The 16,173-nt window shown below is 38.2% G+C and overlaps 1 protein-coding gene across 1 annotated transcript in view; it reads right to left on the bottom strand.

Moving 5' to 3' along the window:
- Positions 1-15,442, bottom strand: part of LOC119525178 (E3 ubiquitin-protein ligase HUWE1-like) — a 195,496-nt gene extending 180,054 nt beyond the window's left edge. Inside the window, 1 exon segment of the mRNA XM_037823780.1 lies at positions 15,430-15,442. The gene's annotated coding sequence lies outside the window, so the exon portion shown is untranslated.
- Positions 15,443-16,173: the final 731 nt, after the last annotated feature.

The raw sequence follows: 16,173 nt of genomic DNA, 5'->3' as shown, positions 1-16,173 counted from the left end.
ATTTTGGGGAGAGAAGCTTTTAACTATATTTGTTTGAATCTTTCTTTAGAGGAAACACGTGACTTTTTTAATTTAAAAGCTTGACAAGGAAGAGAAAAAAAGATGAGCTTAGAAAACATCACTTTAATTTGAAAATATGACAAACAGGAAATCTAGACCCATCTACAGGTTTATGACATCCATAAGTATGTAATGAAAACACAGTCATGAAAGAGCTCCAAACTGACTTCATGTTGAAAAGTAACCACCATCATTAAAAAGACAAAGAACTCAAGCTTTCATTGAACTTCTGACTTTCTCACTGAGCTTTCTACTCCCTAAAACGTCCCCATTTTGGGGTAATTTTCTTAATGGAAGGGGACCACTTATACTGCAATTCTATAACTCACAACTAATGGCACATTCAGAAATAAAGGTAAGTTCAGTTTTAAGGAAAGATATGGCACAATGCAAATGATACTGGACTATGTAACCTGGGATCAATGCCCAACTTCCCCACTAACCATCCATGTTACCTTGGACAAGTCATTTCCCCTGTCCGGGCCTATAAAATGAGTTTGACATAGGTAACATCAAATACATGGTCTTATCCAGCTTTTCTGTTGGGCATGGGGAAGACTACCATTTTAAAGCTGCTGATAATTTGTTTCGCTAGGACAGATTATCATTCACCCAAGAAGGCAGTCTACCTTTACTTTCTAAAAGCAAAAATCTAAAATGTTCTATGTAAAAGGTTGTCTTCAAGTGATGTCTACATCTCTCCATACTATACTTCCTTTGAAGGCTGGCCTCACCAAGATATGCAGGGAAAATTGAGAAGCAGGGATCTGGACTCCAGATTTGGCCAACAGACCGAAAGGCATTCCAGGCTGGAGAAGTCAAGCTAGCCCCTGGAAAACATGGCATAAGATATTGGTTTGAGGAGAGAGCCATCTACAGCAATGATTCTGAATATATCCAGGTTTATGCTCTTCGGTAATACCAATTTATCAAGACTCACCCTGAGATGCTGTAATATTGTAAATCACCATGGATTATATACTAAACACACCAAGTGAATAACACAGGATAGTCCTCCTAAAGTGCAATTTGGCAATAAATATCAGAAGCCTTAAATTTCTGGATTCCCACTCTAGAAATTTCTTAAGAAAATAAACATGAATGTCAAAATACCTATTAAGATATTCCTAGGCTTCTTTCCTTCATTCAATGTTTATTTACCAAATGCCTAGGGTGTGCTAGGAAGCACTGTTTAAACTAATGAAAAACTGAGACTTAAATATTTGAACACAGGGAATTGGTTAAATAAATTATGAATCATACATACAAGAAAATATAATGCAGCCACTAAAAATGCTATAGAAGTATATAAGATGAAATGGAATGGGCTGATATATTAAGTGGCAACAGCAAATTAAAAAAATTATTTCTATATTAGTTTTGAGAAAACAGCTAAAGAAAGACATTTTGGGGACAACTCGGAATATGGACTAGATATAAGGTAATATTAAGAGAAATAAATTCCCTAGGCTGTGATAATGATATTGTGGTTTTGTCAATGTCTTTATCCTTGGAACGTGTGCTGAAAGATTTAAGGATGAAGCGTCACCCTTACCTCACATGCGTCAGAAAAATTAAACACATGTAGATGAAAAGCAATTATGGCAATATCTTAACAACTGCTGGATCTAGGTGGCGGCAAACAGATGCTCAGTGTGTTATTCTTCCAGCATTTTTATGTTTGAAAATTTTCATAATAAAAAGCAGGAGGGGGTGGTAATGAATTACATTTTTAAAAAGAGTATTTCCATTAAAACGTTTATGCTACAAATGGCATAAAAGTCCGGGAAGAACATATTGTATACCAAAATATTAATAGTATTTATCTCTGGATGGTGAAATTTCAGAAGATTTGTGTGCTTATCTTTATTCTTCTACAGTAAGCATGTATACTTCTGTAACTGTGAAGAAAGTTGCTTAAAAATACAGTTAGAAAAGTTTTTGAACAGGTGTTACAATAAAAACAGCAAATAACTTGGAAAAAAGTCCCGTTCCTGAAGCATTCTTACTACATAAATTTACAAACTCTAAAAATAATACACAAATTTAAAGTATTACTGAAGTAATAATAGATTTTTTGTGTCAATGTGACAAAATTTTTGAACTTTTAGTTATATGACTAATTTATTCCATTTTCGTAGTATAAAAACACAAGTAATTCATGATAATGATTGCTGGAGGAGGGGAATGTTGGGTTCCCAAGGGTATTTCCCCTTTACCCAAGAACCACCCCACTGCACCCCCGCTGAAGACTTGAGACAAAAATAAATGTCAAAAATTACCAGTTCACGGGTGAGGGGGCAGAGAACAGGGTGGTGTTGTATTATTCTTTGTACTTTTCAGTATATTTTAAAAATTTCTCAGCAACAGAAATGTAAAATTACAGAAAAAGCTGAAGTCCTCCCTAACCACGCCCCCAAAATAAACACTATCAGTTTGCTCTATTTTTTTTTTTAAACATATGGTATCACATATGTACTGTCTAGCAACCCACCAAAATTACCTCCAAAATAGCTGTATTTATTTATACCTGTTGTGGGCAGTATACTTTTGCCATGACTTGATATCATCAAATTATATTTTCCTAATCTAATAACAATGTTTTTTTAAATGGAATTTTATTGAGATATATTCACACACCACACAATGCATCCGAAGTATACAGTGGTTCACAGTATCATCACACATTTGTGTATGCATCACCATGATCATTTTTAGAACATTTGCATTACGCCAGAAAAAGGAAAAAAAGAAAAAAGACTCCAAATATCCCACGCCCCTTAGCTCTCCCTCTTATTGACCACTAGTATTCCACTATACCTGATTTTAAGACTTGCAACAGACATAGGTTAACTAAGACAGTGTAGTATTATGTCAGAGATAGCTACAGAGATAGTGGAACAGAACAAAACATCCAGAAGTAGATCCATACAAACACTGGCAACTGACTTTTTTTTTTTTTTTTTTTTTTGCTATATAGTTATACAACATTATCAAAGATCAAAGCTACTGGATTACAGTTCAACAACTTCAGGTATTTCCTTCTGGCTATTCTAAAACACTAGACACTAAAGAGAAGTATCAGGAGTCACAGTCATTTGTTAAATCCTCATTTCTCAGTTACAATCCCTCCCTCTCATTTGATCTTTCTCTAAATCTGGAAAGGGGTGTTGACCTTATGGGGTAGAGGGCAACCTTGATGTTCTTGGAGAGACTAGTATACCTCTGGGTTTCAGGGTTTATTTGGCATAGGATCAATCTGGAGGTCTTAAGTTTCTGAAAAAAGAAACTTACTAAGAAAACTTTTATAGATAGAGACTTAGATAGAGCCCAGGGCACACCCTAGGATTCTCAGGAATACTGTTGGTTGGGGCTTGGCATACTATGGTAGTTTACAATTTCTGGCTAAAGCTTAATAGCAATGTTTTAAATTTGTGTTTCTGACTCTTAGTTTTGAAATCTTTTCTTGTTATTGAACATTTTTAGTTCCTATTCTGGGAAAAAGGCCTGTCTCTAAATTTTTGACTGGATTGCCCTTTCCTCATTCTTTAAATGCTACCCTTCACAGTAGGATGGAATCGCACCAAAATGTTAATGGTGAATGGATATTGCTGTGGGATTGTGGATGCTTTTCTTGAAGAATACGTTCACATTTTCTGTTTTTTCCTGAATTAATTCAGGAATAAAAATTAGAAAATTACAATGAAATTGGTGACAAAAATCCTTTTAGATAAAAATATTATTTCCAGAGTACTTTATTACAGGAATACATAACTCTCTCAAAGAGCTCATAAAATCTAGATCAAAGAAATAAACACACCTAAAGTACAAGTCAAGTGGGGAAATATGGTTGGGGCTTTGAGTCATTTGGGATACACATTGATTCATTTGTACAGCATTTTTGAATTCATGATGTACTTTACATGTACCTTGTCTAACCCTAATAAAATTCTGTATGACATTCTCTGACATCTTCCTGTTTACTACTCTATTACTGCACTGATCCCTCTGAGTATGATTTAGAAGGCTCACTTCCTTACCATACCATAATGTCCCCCATTATCCAGTTGCTTATCCTTGTGTTTCCAGTACCTGGCAGTAATGAGTATACCCTCAACAAGTATTTGTTGAATGAATGAGATATTACCCCCATTTAAAGAATGAATAAACTGACTCAATGATCAAGTACCTTGTCCCAAGTAACATAGCTGTTAAGTATTTATTTTACATAAATTACAATGGCTTTATCTTTAAATGGTACTCTGTAATTTAAACTTTAAAAAATACATTATCTCGCATTAATGCTCACAATCTACAAAGTATGTCTTTTGTAGATGGAAGAATGGAAATTTACCAATATACCCTATGCCCATTCATATCCTAGTCTTTTGAAGTACAGATGTCTCTTTACACACTTCATTAATCACTGACCGGGTACAGGAACCTCCTTTTTAAACATCTGGGGGGCAGGGAGGAAGGAAAACTTAAAGCAACAGGACAAAGAAGGCTGGAGAACCAGGTGTAGGTGTATCCAAAGACCATAAACTGGTATCACAGCATTAATCACATGTGCGACTTTGAAATCCAACCTTAGCTCAAAGGTTTTTCTTGGTATTACCTTGTATTCATAGAAGACAACTGCAGGCTTTCTCACATACCAGCAGTCTGTGATATGGGGAGGGCATAGAGATAAGGAGGGCTTTGAAAAACAATAGGTTATATATGTGAACAGAACAAGGGAAGAAATGATGACATAAACGAAAAGGCTAAGGAACTTTAAACATGATGTCACTTACAGAACTGTTCTTTCCTTAACTGGACTGTGGGTTTCTTAAGCGCAGAAACCAGATATCATTCATTTTCTGTCCCCAGTTCCTTGTTCTTAGAAATACTCAGTAAATGCTTGTTGAACTAAATGAAGAGACATAAGACATGAGAGGGAAAAGGAAAATACCATAATATTAACAAAAATAAACAATGGTTCCAGCGTATTGAGCACTTACTATGTGCCAGGCACTGTTAACCTATGTACCTTAGATAATATATAAAATGATAAAAGGGATGTTTACCTCTTTTCTAATTCACAATGTATGAAATTAGCCAAGTATGTTAATGGTGGTGATACTGATTCCTATCAGGAAGACTCTGGGTTACTATGGTTACAGCAGAACCTTGAACAGAAGAACCCTGAAAAGTAGAGGGCTGTGCAGATGACGGGAGACCAAGCCAACCAATGCAATGCATATGACCACAGAACTGGCTAAGACCCTTCAGAGGGCATGAATGTGATTCCTAAGGCTTGGCAAGATGAAAACTACTCTTGTGGAACACTCAATTATCACTAGCCAGAGTTTTAGCCCCAAAATGATCAAAGAACGAACCATATCCCTCCCCACCACTAATGAACCCACAGAGCCCTAAAGAGCTTTGCTAACTAGCCAGCACTTCATCATCCTGAATGCCCACCTCTGAACTGTTAGAGGAGTTAAGTAAACTGGTATATTAAATAAGTTACTATTTACGGAGTACTTACAGTGTACTAGACACCTTACAAACATTTTCTCAATCCCAATAACCCCATGAATAAGGTTATGTTCTCCAGATAAGGCAACTGACAGGTCAGGTAAACCTGCACAAAGTGACAGAACTAATAAGTGACCAGATCCTAAACCCACAACTGCCTGGCTCTGAAGGCCATGCTTGTTCTACTACATCCAGACTTCTCAAACCTTTCCACCTAAATCCACCTTAAAAGAATGGAAGAATGAAGAGGCAGCTAGATGGAGGTTAAGTAGAAAGAGAAAAGGGGGATTAGATACAAAGCTCAAAGTTGCCTATGACAAAGAGGAAATTTCTTGTGACCTCACTTTTCATGTTAATCTCATTAGCTGATCCGTGGACTGGGAAAGAAATGTGTAAGAATGAGCTAGAACATCTTGACAAATCAGAAAGCAAGGAGGTTATCAAAGACTACTAGAGTCACATCAAGAATAATCAGAAGCCACTTTAAGAGATTCCCACTGGCCAAAGGGGGCACAATTTGAACTTGATTAAGGGTCAGAACTGCTGGATTGAAACCTATCAAATTTTAAAAGCATGAGTTCATTCACAGTTAACAGATGTATAAAAAAGGTAACCTTCTGAGGATAACAGGGAACTGATTCATTATCTTGAAAGCTATAAAAACAAGACAAAAATAATCAAGCATTTATCCTGTCCTTCCTATATAAACTCTATTACTGAGTAACCAAATAAAAAGGGAAACATCTCTTTATAAAATTATTCCAGCTAATGTATGAAAACAAAATGATAGAAATAGAGCACCACCATTCCGCAACACCCAATTAATAAAGGGATCTAACTGTTGAGCAGCAATGGCTATTAACATAAAAAAATTCCAAGACATCACAACATTAAGAACATTGTGAATGAACATACGACCACCAATATTCCTGTCAAAGAAATGAACCTGAATTTCACCAAGCCCCTGGATGAAGCTGCTTACTTACAGGAAAGAGAGAAACTCTCTTGAGTATGCAATCAGCAAAATGTGGGAAACCCTACAGGTCAAACAGCCTATTCCACACATATAGTATAAGGAAAAGGAGGGAAGGGAAGCCATAGAGATAAAGTTTCAAAAGGTGAACAAAGTAAATGATAACGTCTAGCGAAGCAAACTTGGGTGATAAAACCACAAAGGAATACAAAGCGACTACTTTAAAGTCAGAATAATAAATACTTTCCAGAGGGAGTGAAGGTGCTATGATTGGGATGAGGCACATGGATGGGCTTCTAGGGTGACAGGTAAGGTTCTATTTCTTGATTTGATTAAAGTGTTTGCCTTAAAATAATTTATTAAACTATAAATTTGTTTTTTGATGGTTTTCCGTATCTATATTACATTTTACAATAAAAAGAAATATTTAATCACATTCAAATTGTATAACAGTTCATAACTTTTAATTTGGAAATGTTTTAAGTGACCATTTTCTTTAATTTTGCTTCCAAAAGTATAAAACAAAATTGACATCCCAAGGAAGACAGGCCTAGTGTAATCCCTGAGGCTTTGAACAAAGTGGCACACGACCACACACCATCAGGGTCCACTGACACTGATGCTACCTGTGTCTACTAACCATTACAGCTGCACAATGTTATACTAATAGCAGCCAATGATTTTATTTCCTCCATCATCCTTTGGCTTCTTTGCAAATCTTTACCAATACTTGCTATTATCAGAAAAGGACTGTGGGAGAAACGAAGAACAAGATCGGTTTAAAACCAGAAATTCCCAAACCCAAAGCTTGCCAAAATTACCTTTAAGCCACCTTTATCTAAAATTGCCCCTTTCCTTCCACTACCACAGCTTAATCTTGTTTGGCCCTATAATATAATAAGGTCATACTCTATTTTTCCATCTTCCCAGCTTTATAGTCTGCAATTTTTCATACCAATACTGACCACATTGGGCTCTGAATGGAGTCAACCCAGCTTTCAAGAGCCATCTCAAACATGACCATCTCCCATAAAACCTTCCCTAATTCCTCCATTTAAATTAACTCTTTCCTCAAGGCATTCCCAGAAATTTTTAGCTCTTTCATGGTGGTTATCCTATTTACCTTGTATTAGAGTTATTTGAATGCTCAACTAATCTCCTGAATTAGAAGCATCCTTTAATTATTTTTACATTTTGATTTACTTACTTGAAAAGATAAAATGATTCAAAATTCAAGTTTTGGAAAGATATGAGTAAAAACTCTGCTTGCCCCACCCCTACCCCAAAGCCGTAACTGTTACAAGTGATGGAGGGCTTCTTCAAGGTAGGTTCCATGGTCTTGTTCAACTTTATATCTCCACCCTTGCAACACTAGCAAAGCATCTTATGTACTAATAGAACCCAAATGCTCCCTAAATTAATTTAAACAAAAAGTCTAAGACAATCTCAACAACTGCTAGTGGGAATGTGAAGTGGTGAAGCCACTTTGGAGAATAGTTTGGCAGCTCCTCAAAATGTTAAACATAGAGTTACCATGACCCTATAATTTAATTCTGTAAGTATATATGTATGTATGTATGTATGTGTATATATATATATATATATATATATATATATATATATATATATATATATATCTCCTAGAAAAAAGAAAATAAATCTCCACACAAAAACTTGCACATGAAAGTTTGCAGCAGCATTCATAATAGTAAAAAAGTGGAAACAATCCAAATATCCATGAACTGACAAATGGATAAATGTGGTATTTATTCACAGAATGGATTATTTTTCAGCATAATAAGAATGAAGTATTCATACATGCTACAACATGGATGAACCCTGAAAACATTTTCTAGGCAAAAGAAGTAGGGCACAATAGGCAAATCTATAGAGACAGAAAGTAGATTAGTGGTTGTCTGGCACTGGAGGGGGGTGGCGGTCGTGGTGAAGAAGGGTGTTCTAAAAGTGATATGGTAATGGTTGTACAACTCTGTGAACATACTAAAAACCATTGAACTGCAAGCCATAAACAAGTAAATTATATGGCATGTGATTATCTCAATAAAGCTGTTTTAAAAAGTCTAGGACACCCCATTTAAGCCAAGACACTTTAAAACAAAGCAAAGACTGGGTCGGACCTGAGAATTTGCCTTTCTGACAAGTTTCCAGGTGATGCTGATACTACTGATCTGGGGGCTACAACTTGAGAAACACTGCAATAGGGAATATTTCAAAATTGCTTTTTGCTGAAGGTACTGCTGAACAGCAGCACAAAGAGTAAGGTGTTTTGATCAGGGTCTGACAAAGTAGAGATCAGGAAGAAAAAAAGCTAACTACAATCTTTGCTAGGCATTGTTCTATACCACTGGTTCTCAAAGTGGTCAGTTCCCTGACCACCACTATCAGTATCACCTAGGAACTTGTTGGAAATGCAAATTTTCAGTCCATTCCCACCCCTCATTTCCCCACAGAATCAGAAACTTTTGGCGTAGGGCCCAGGAGTTGGTGTTTTTAAAAGCCCTCTAAATGACTCTGATGTTTGCTAAAGTTTCAGAACCACTGTTCTAAGCACTTTACATGCATTAACCCAGCAAATACCAAGAGAAATATGCCTCACTATAAAGACAGGCAAATAAAACTGTAGCAAATAATGTAACCATCAAAGCAACCTTCCAAAATCTTTCAAAGCAGCTACCAAATACAATATATCCAAGATTATCTCTGCTATCTAATGTAAGGACTTAAAACCTGGGTTGTGCTAAAGGTGGTACATAAATTCATGGCACTATGTTCAAATTTACCAATCTTTGAAATCTAAGTGATTTTAGTAAAAGACAATTCAAGAATAATTTGCATCTCCTTACCCTACTCCCTTTTAGTCACCATTTAATGATTACTAAAAAGGAAAAACTGCTTTCTTTCAACCCCTAAGACCACAGAATCAGAATCTTGGGGCTGAAGCTTTAATTCAGCTAATCCAACATTCATGAATCCAGTCAGCAATCCACACTGAATCCAATCCACAGTACCAATCTCCATTTAATGATACTTAAGTATGAAGCTAGAACAAATTCCAACTCTCTGTAAAATCACTGTGGGGATCAATCTGACAGTCACTATTGTAATTTTTAAAGCCAAATGAGTAATGAAAATTTTTAAGGCAACCAAAAACTGAAAATAGCCCAAACAAAACCTACAGTTGTTTTACTCATCGAGAGCCACTCCTTCACTATCTGAAAGCATTTCTATTACCCACACCAAGCTGGTCAACAAGTACATCAAGTTTTAGCAACTCAACCCCTATGACACATCAAATGAGAGGGCTTCCAAAGAATCCGCTGAGCTAAATTATCCCTGACATTAATACATAAACATCTGGTAACCAGTTATTGAGGAAACAAGTCAGAGAACAATACAGTAAAACATTGATAGTCCAATCATTTGTGACTATCAACCTTATAAATGGTGAGATCATTATAAAGCACTCTGATAATGGTCAGAACCACACACCAGATTTTGACAACTTTACCTGCAGAAGTAACATGGACTGCAAAGGGCAAATATTTTCAAAGCAACCAAGTTTGACATTTCAAATAGACAGGCAAACACCCATATCTTCAGTGCTAAACACACAAAATGAGCTCAAACATTTTTTATCAAATAAATGGACTTCACTGCAATTGCCCTCCCCCAAAATCACTTTAATACTTACACAATTTTCATCTAACAATTTGATTTCTCCATCAATGAACAATGAACCAAAGTCCTGAACTCATGATATCTAGGACCAGTTATTCACAATCATATTTCATCCAAACACCTCAAAAACCTTCAACAGTGACCTTCCCATTTCTTCAACTTGGGATTACTCTCATCTTAAAGGCAGACACAAGTGGCCTTGCCATGCCCCCATTTGTGTCTAAGTAAAAGAATGGCTGGAACCTAACTTGTCCAATTTCCATTCTCAGGTTTTGCAGGTAGAAGGGACATATAATAGACCCAGAATGACCAATGCCGTACAGGAGAGACATGTGCAGTCTAAAGAGCTTTATGATGGGGAACATTGTTTCCAGAATAAATAAAATGAAAGATAACAGGAAAATGATGGTTGCATATAATAGCTGAATATCAGGATGTTTTTAAGTTGAGGCTCTTAAAAATTGTGCTTTAGTACTGTAATTTTAAGAACTATTACAGCCAGAGAAACTCATCACTAAGTTCTAATAGCTTAGAAGTTATGGGTCAGAGCAGCTGAAGATACTAATATCAAAACAATAAAAAATACGTAAGACAGTATAAAAATAAACCATCTAAGGCAAATGAAAACATGTATGAAAAAACCCCAAAAGCACAACCAGGTCATTATGCAGGAAACATTAGCTTCTTTCACCAGGAGGTCTACTTTTCATGTGGATCAGTAAACTAGGCCAAGTCATGGAACTGAAGCCAGGTATCAATTAAATCAGGCTCTGCCACAGAAAAAAGAATGCATGACTAATTATTTTGGGATAGTGCCAAGGCCAGCAACTGGAATACAGGGGATTACCACCATTGTTCCATTATAATGGCATTCTCCAGTCTTCAACTTAGCAAGAATGGGTTAGACACAGCTACTGAGATGTAATCACCAAATGTGGGGGAAATGCTATAGGACAATTCTTTGACAAATAAATCAGAAGGAAAAAAAAATAAAAGAGAGGGAACCTACAAATTAAAATATATTTAAGAGATATAGTGACCATTTGCGATAAATGGACTGACTTTAGAACCTGATTAAAACAAACTAAAAAAAATTTGAGAAAATCAGGGAGATTTGTACATCAACTTCATATCTGATGATATTAAAGAGTCACTGTTAAATATTTTATTGTGATAATGCTACTGAGATTATATTTATAGAGTCCTTATCTTTTTTAAGATACAAATAAAAGTAATATAACTTCAGGGATTTATTTCAAAATAACCAGGGGGTGGGAGGAGTGGGTAGAAGAACAGATGAAATAAGATGGTCATGAGTTGATAACTGTTAAGCTGAATGATGGGTACATGTGGGTTCATTATAGTATCTCTTTTTTGTGTGTTTTAACATTTTCGTTACTCTAAAAAAGAATTGGTTAGACAAATATCTTGCAATTTTATTTTTTCAATATTGCTTAGGGTGATTTAAAAAATCATGTACAGACAGAATTCAATTAAATGGTTCCCTGTAATACAGTAATGAGGTCCACTTAAAAGCAATAAGCAACCAGTGCTGCATCAAATTCAGACAATGAAATAAACCAAAGTAGCTCAATCAGAGAATGGAAACATACAGCCCTATCATCTCCATTGCAGGAAGTAAAACACAAATACCACCCTACCCACAAAACTAACCTAGAATTACAACCAATCATCCTCTTCCTGGTGGGAAACACCAAATCACTGCTCCAACAGCTTCCTGAACCTTCCTGACCAAGCTGGTTTGCTGGTTCCTCTGGAGCACTAACCCACTCAGACTAGCGGAGTACCTAACAAAAAAGAAAAAAAAAAAGAGCAGGGAAGAAATACATACACGTTTATTAGGTTGTAGGTTGTATGGCAGTTAGCCATTATATAATTGTTCAAACATAATCACAGTTATTTCTGAAACAACAGCCCTTACATATCAATTTGCATTTTTAGGACCTGCTCTGAGCAGTAAATGAAGAATTCAGAACCACAGCTATAATTCTAATCTGAAACTTAGACAAATACCCCTAAAAGCTCAGTTCTCAACCTAAATAATATTATAGAGCATAGTGTTTATTTTAGACAATTTTGTATTCTCACTGTAAACTGATAAGGAAATTTTTAATGTTTATTATTTTTGTTAAGAAACTGCACAAATAAAGACTTTTCACCTTCATACAAGTTTTTTGGCCATACCAGGAGACTAAAGACAAACACCCTGTAAACTCGGTTTGAACTATGCCACTGAACCTTAGATAAAGTTTTTAAATGGTATTGCTACTCCTTCCTCTCTCCTTAAAGATCTACCTATAATAGATTAAAACTTCTAAGTCACACCTAGATTATTTCTCATTCCTACATTTATCCTATTTCTGAATGACAAGAGTTAAATTGAGGTTTAGTCTATTTCTGATCACAACTTGAACCACTGTAAAAGGCACAAGGCAAAATCTCAAAACAGAAAGTGATCTCCTGGAATGGAGGAAACACTATTACTCCACAGAACTTCAAATTAAATAAAGCAAACCCTGGAGCTCGTAACTAGAGTCTACATACAGTTATCCAGAATAAATTTTTAATCCTAGGTAAACTTTGCTCCATGTATTTCATATCCCATCATCCAGCCAGGTATTTAGGAAAAAAACACATTTTAATATCAGTTTAATAAAAATATTAATAAAGAAATCCCTACATTGAGTAGAATCACTTCTATTTAATAAGTACGTTAGACAATATAAAATAGCAAAACCAAGACAGGAAAAGGTGTATTAAAGAACTGGCAATAATTCATTTTGGAAATGAAGTCTGGTATTCCAAACAACCTTTCTAAACTGTCTCTCAGATAGGAATTATTCATTCAGGTAAGATGTGCCAAATAGCAGAACCCCACAATAATCTGAGGGCCCAAGGAAAAGAGGTGGAGGAGGAAGTAGTATGAATACTTGGAAACTAGCTGACAGAAGTACCCTTTTCTACTGTGAAATGTATGGAACCAAATTTTATTACTTTGTAGGGTGAATGACAGGGCAGGATGCCTTTGAAGGAGTGGGAAGGAGTAGACAAGGGATAAGAAGGCACCCCTTTGAAGAGGCAGAACATCTGGGTGTGGTTCTTGAAAGGAACATTATGGCTGGTGATCAATCCAGGACAGTGATTTTGCAATTAAACTCATAGACCAGTAGAAGGTATACTAGTGGGAATCACATCCAAATATCATGAAACACTGGCGTTTGGCCTATGAGGAAGGGAAAAAACTACAAAAACAAAAGGACTGGCCTAGAAAGGTACTAAAAATGTGCAGTTAAAGGAACAAAAATCACTTGTTCTTTCCTGGGTCATAAAACTATTATATAACGTAGATGCCTCTGTCAGCACATTCTTATACCAAACCAAACCAAACCAAACAAAAAACCCCACTACAACTTATAGCTTGCCTACCACCAACCAGGCACTTTACCAATTTTCTGTCTAACAACGACCTTTTAATACAGGCACTACTATCCCCACTATATAGACAAAGAAACCGAGAATCTAATAAGTAATTTGCCAAGGCCACAAAGTTTGATATGAACCCAAAGCACACAATCATTCCACCATACCAGGCTGCTTCCCATGGCTGGGGAACGTTGGTGTCTCCTAAACTGATGCAGCATTGGGGTTAAATGCTGAACATTTCATCTACAAAGGAAACAAAGGATAGGGAATTGGTATCGATGGGGGTGGTCACATAATGGTGAATGGTCAAAGAGAAATGATAGAATAAGGACAATGTTTGAGGGGCAGAGGATAATCTATCAGTGCTATTTATTTCCTAGTACATGGAGAGGGAAAAATGTACCTGAATGTACGTGGAACCTGACAGGAGGAGTATCCTCTCTCTAGGGGATTCGGCTCATGGAAAAAGATCACGGCAGGAGTGGGGTGGGGGGATAGAAGGATTAAGAAGTGAGAAGCATGTAAGAGATGGTTTGCAGCAAAGACAGAGGGCCACAGGCTAAGAGGCCGCAGGAACTCAGAAGGAGGCAGGGAAAAGGGGCAGTTCCCGGACTTAGACTGCAGTGATGGAGGAGACAGGACTGGGAGGGAAGGAAAGTTGGTTTATTGGAGAATTATCCTCCAAGGCCTTTTTTGTTTGTTTGAGGGAGAGGGGCTATGAGCAGGAGGCAGCTAATGGTCGCGAACGAGAAGCCACGAAAACTGCACTCCTCCAACTACCAACCCATTCATCGTTCCCCCTAAGGGTGGTTTACTGGCACGCAGAGTTGGGAGAAATCAGTGCCCTGTGCCTCCAGCAGGGTCACACAAACATGAAGAACTGAGGAAATGGAAGGCTACTATGGCCTCATCCACAAAGATGGAGTAAATACAGTGAACGGGGTAGGCTGTATTCAACGCGTGCGCCAAGGGGACCAATGGAAAAAGGGGATGGGATGGCCTAGGGGTCTCAGGCTACACTTCACATTAAGACTGGGGAGGAGGTGACAGGGAAAAGCTTTGGCTCCCTTAAGTATGAGCCTCTACTATCATTGTAGATAAGGAAGATTCGGCGGAGCGATGGACTTAAGAGAGAAAGGGAACAAATACGTCAGAACTTGACCCTAACCCTTAGCACTGAGACCACGGGAGGTGGGGAACTAAAACCTATATCAACTCAAGAAAAACGAGGAGATTCATCTGGGCCACTGCAGGGGCAGAGAACCGAGGCAGGCCCTCAAGAAGGCAGGAGGGAGAGGGGACCAGTCGTCGTTTGCTGGTCCCCACCTCACACACCGCCCACCTGACCCTCAATCTTACTCCCTAACAAACTCGACTCCCCGACCTCCACCCCACCTTCCCACCCCGCGCCCACTGCGGCAGCGACCACCGAGGCATTAACCGATCGGTGGGGCTAAAAGGCTAGCGCACACGCGCCTAAGGCCAGGGAAATGGTGTCGACTCAATCAAGTAGAGACAGGGCGATCTTCGCCTCAGGTCCAGTTTACCGGCGCCTTGGTAAACCTCACCTCCTTAATGATGGGTAGGTACCCCAGAAGCGTCACAAACGCGGATAGGTAACACCTCAGGCCTGGATTCCCGCCGGACAGATATCAGCCTTTGCCGCCATCTTAACAGAAGGACTGACCCTAGTAACTGTCCACCCCCTTCTCCCCGCACTCCCGAACTACCTTCGCCACCGCCAACGGATCCGAAGTCGTTACCACTCTGCTCTCACCCTACGCAAACCGAAAAGCAAATAACGCACAACTGCCGAAGCGCGGAAGGGCGGAGCCAAACTGCCGCTGCCAGCTCCCGCATGCGCCGTGAGAACCATCGCGATATTACGCTTTAGCCTCTGCGAGGCCTTTGAATTCACCGCAGGACGCCGCCCATGCCTCGCCTTTAGGAAGACAAGAGATCTCGCGAGACCTACTGAACGGTCCTAAAAAGGAGGGAGGCGGAGTTTCATGGAAATGACTGGGAGTTTTTCGCGGGAAGAGAGGAACCTCCCGTCCTGCAGGGATCTCGCCTACCACGAGGTTTCCGACCCACTGCGGAGCTGGTTGCAAACCTCGCGAAGACACAGCTCAGCGCCAAATCTCGGGCATGTCCTGAAAACTGCCTCCGCCCCCGATGTAGGTGTCTAGAGACTAGTGGTAGAGGAAATTCTAAAAAGTCAACCTGTTTACTCTCACGCTTCCAGGCAGGGCTGAAATAACTAGACAAACTCCATTCTGGAAGGGGAGTAATGGGCCCCCATTGTTACCTGCCTCCAGGAATCACTTATTATCCCAGACTAACACATAAAAGATGTTCAGTCTCACAATAAGCACGCAAATGCAAATGAAAACAATGACATAACATTTTTTTCCCATTAGATGGGGAAAAAAATTAAAAGACCAACAATATCCAGACTCCTTTCGCCACACTGC

Source organism: Choloepus didactylus (assembly GCF_015220235.1).
Source record: "Choloepus didactylus isolate mChoDid1 chromosome 24 unlocalized genomic scaffold, mChoDid1.pri SUPER_24_unloc2, whole genome shotgun sequence".
NCBI lineage: Eukaryota > Metazoa > Chordata > Mammalia > Pilosa > Megalonychidae > Choloepus > Choloepus didactylus.
The sequence above is the reverse complement of the archived record's forward strand: the minus strand, read 5'-3'. Positions and strand labels throughout refer to the sequence as shown.